We start from the raw sequence: 4,208 nt of genomic DNA, 5'->3' as shown, positions 1-4,208 counted from the left end.
CTAGGCGGCAGCGTCAATGTCCTTCGATGCACGTCGAGTCACTTGTTCGCGTACTAGCGCGGCCGCCAGCGCGTAGCCTTCGCTACCGCGGCCGCTCCAACGGTCTACGCGCGCTCTGATTGGTCAGTGTTTTCCGTTAATATCTTCTTAACGAAGCCCCACCCGACATTTTTGCAAAGGAAATTGTCGTTCAAAATCGTCCCAGCTACCCCCCATTTCCGGCTCCTCCCCGACTTTTCGGACACCCTGTATGTATTCGTTTGGCGGATAAAAAAAATGTTGAATTTTAAGGAATAACAAATTGAATTTCAACAAATGTTCGGACAATTTGCGAACGGCGACAGATAATCGAATTCCGCAAGTTATGATGAATTGTGCTACTTACGATACACGAGACACGTGCGTTAAAAATTGAGATTACCTCGATGGTGAAGAAAAATTAACACAAAAAAGGTGAGAGTGATTACAAATTTTGATATTTCCGAATTTTCTTTAATCGTGCCGGATCGTGCTAGATTAGCACAACTTTTCCTGATTACAAAATCTCGTCGGATCGCCAGATTTCGCAGCGTTGGCAAAGTTAGGAATCGGAATATTTGGCGAATATGTGTATTGAAAACGTGTATTTCTCAACTGTAATGATTGGTTATATAAGAAAATATATTTTGTAATAGGATTGGGTCTGAGGGTTGTGGAAAAGACAACACGTGTTACACACTAAAAATTCAATGACAAAACAATGGAGTCTAATATATCGACAATTACTATATCCGCACACTTTTGAAATCAAACACGACATAATTGGGAACATGTTTACTTGTAACAACTTATCATGTATCAACAGTAACTAAAAAAACATGCATGGTAAATATAACCCAAATTATATCACGTTTCGTCTCATTTTATTCAGAAAGATAAATCTGTCGATAAAAATGTCATACTAGCATTAGTATTGTCTCGTACCGTCCTCTTTTGTTATTCGCCGTCCTTATCTACGTTCGAAGCTGCCGGCAAAGATCAAATAATGTGGGAACTCTATGATAAATGCACACTATCAGTCCCGAACTTGTGCATTTACGGAGGCGTTACTGTACTACGCTACACGTGATTCGAATGCGAATGCGAATTCCTAACGTCTGATTCCTAACTTTGCCAACGCTGCGAAATCTGGCGATCCGACGAGATTTTGTAATCAGGAAAAGTTGTGCTAATCTAGCACGATCCGGCACGATTAAAGAAAATTCGGAAATATCAAAATTTGTAATCACCCTCACCTTTTTTGTGTTCATTTTCGTTGACCATCGAGGTAATCTCAATTTTTAACGCACGTGTCTCGTGTATCGTAAGTAGCACAATTTACCACAACTTGCAGAATTCGATTATCTGTCGCCGTTCGCAAATTGTCCGAACATTTATTGAAATTCAATTTGTTATCCCTTAAAATTCAACATTTTTTTTATCCGCCAAACGAATACATACAGGGTGTCGCAAAAGTCGGGGAGGAGCCGGAAATGGGGGGGTAGCTGGGACGATTCTGAACGACAATTTCCTTTGCAAAAATGTCGGGTGGGGCTTCGTTAAGGAGATATTAACGGAAAACACTGACCAATCAGAGCGCGCGTAGACCGTTGGAGCGGCCGCGGTAGCGAAGGCTACGCGTTGGCGGCCGCGCTTGTACGCGAACAAGTGACTCGACGTGCAGCGAAGGACATTGACGCGGCCGCCTAGCGCGTAGCCTTCGCTACCGCGGCCGCTCCAACGGTCTACGCGCGCTCTGATTGGTCGGGGTTTTCTCTTAATATCTCCTTAACGAAGCCGCATCCGACATTTTTGCAAAGGAAATTGTTGTTCAGAATCGTCTCAGCTACCCCCCATTTCCGGCTCCTCCCCGACTTTTGGGACACCCTGTATACCGACTGATAAGTAGCAAGCTATCAATGGCACAATGTAGCACAAGTTAGAACGCATCTTCCTATAGAGAAAAAAGTTTGTTTCGACAAAAGTACGGGGCTAGTATAATTTTCGTTTCGTTTCTTTTCTGAATTGTTATTGACGTTATCGGTCTCTCATTCACGGCACAATTCGCCACAAATAAAGCACAGTACGGCGATAGAAAAGAAATACCGAAAATATGAAAAGTGCGGGCTATCGAAAATTTTGTTTCTGTTCTGTTTTCTTGGGTACGCTTTGACTTACAGAGTTGCGGTTTACGGCACAAACGTGGCACGATGTAGCACAATTGAAAAAAATGAAAAATTCGAAAAGCGCGAGGCTAACTTCGCACACATAATAACTACGGAGCCTCCTCGGTAGCGTTTGCTATGCATTGGAAATGACACGAAAGACGTAATCGCAGGATGCCATTAATAATTTGATGTTTCGTAATACATATGCAATAAATCGAAGAAATTAATTCCGCGCCTCTCTCTATTCGATCGTTTCTAACTTTGCTTTAAATATATTCGTAATGCTGGCACAACCTTCCGATTCCTCGATTCAATGCGTACTATAGTGGTGGACATTACGTGGAATAATTTCCATATTGTATAATTATTAGGGAGTCCAGGAAGTAATGTCGTTTCTGCAAATGTCAATACTTGTTTATAATTTATAAGGCCATTGTGTACCAATTGATTTTTTATCGATCAGAGATTGAAAATTTGCCCAATAGATAGCAAAAGGTTGTTGGTAAAGAGTGCGAACATGATTGATTAAAAATAAAAACTTGTTATGAATTTATTTGTTGGAATTTAACGTAAAGGAAACGACATTACTTTCTGGTCCTCCTAATATTATAAACACTTGTCGTACTTCTAATCTGTTAGAAGAATAATAATAAACGAAATTTCATAGCTACCAAATTCTACCAATTAACGAACTTTGATATTTTTACCTAAACTAGTGTTAACAAACAAAGCAATATAAATGAATAATGAATGACGATCGAATGTAAAGGCACAGAATTAATTTCAAAGTGTAATACTACCGATGTCCCCGAGAAATTATCGAATGAAATTTTCGAAAAAAGTGAGATTTTAAAAAAAAAAAAGTACTTTGAACAAATGTCGAGGCTGCGAGTACTCGCGGGACTGGCTGTGTCTATAAATTTATTACCAGCTTGAAAACGTGTCCACGCGACCGTGTTTGCGGAACAAAGCTGACGTTATTTATCACTTTCGATCCCGGAGCCTTGGGAATGGCTGCCCCACCGAGATACTCTCGATCGATTTCATATTTCCGAGTAAGTAATTCGATTCGATCAGAGACGGGACTGAAACCGTGTTGGTTCTAACCTGAAACGCTGGATTCGCGCCTTGTTACTTAAAATTAATCAATCGTTCGCAAAGGGATAGCTTTTGGAAAAATAGTTATTAGAAGTAAGGAATTAAGGATGGTGCCACGACGCGAAATTTATTAAAAATATAGAAGATTAAAACATTAAAAAGTTAATCCGCTAGAAATTTAAAAGTTTAGAACTTAAAAAAAAAAAGTAATAATACACGTCGATTCGAGTAACCTTCTTCTTTTCGAAGTCGGTTAAAAAAGTTGATCCACTAGAAATTCTCTGGTGGATTTCGCGAAACAATTTTCCCTATGGGTCAGTTGTGACCCACGTCGAAATAGCCCGTATTCACCTCGTTAAAAATTGTATTAAAATCGTTGGAAGTAGTACAAGCGATTGTCTATTTTTCAATCGATCGTGTGGAATTCAATTTTCAAATTTCTGAAAACTTTCTTCAACCATTGACACGTTGACGTCACCCAGATATGGACGATAAGGATTTTCACCGATGAAAAATGAAATTAATTCTGAAAGCGAGGTGTCGACGAAAATTAATTTAGATAGCATTGGTAAATTCCAAAAAGTACTTCGCAAACTATTAAAGAGTAGTTTCGCAAAAATAAGTACTATCGCACGTGTTAGATTGCGTACTTTTCAATTGCATAGGAGCAAAACCTTAGGCCGTGTCCTAATCGACTGTCGTGCGATTTTGTCGCGCGACAAAATCGATCGCAGTTGAGCCGCGGCAAGAGCTATGGTAATCATGGAGCGCTTTCTCCCTTTCTTTTCCCTTTCCTTCTCTCATTCTTCTATCCTTGTTCGATCTATTGACGGACGTCGTTGAATCTAATCGACAAAAATGTCTCGAGAAGTTAGCGCGAATAGAACCTACACAATGGCCCCACTCTTGCCGCGGCTCAGCTAC

Source organism: Hylaeus anthracinus, unplaced genomic scaffold, assembly GCF_026225885.1.
Source record: "Hylaeus anthracinus isolate JK02 unplaced genomic scaffold, UHH_iyHylAnth1.0_haploid 10488, whole genome shotgun sequence".
NCBI lineage: Eukaryota > Metazoa > Arthropoda > Insecta > Hymenoptera > Colletidae > Hylaeus > Hylaeus anthracinus.
Note: the sequence above shows the minus strand (reverse complement) of the source record.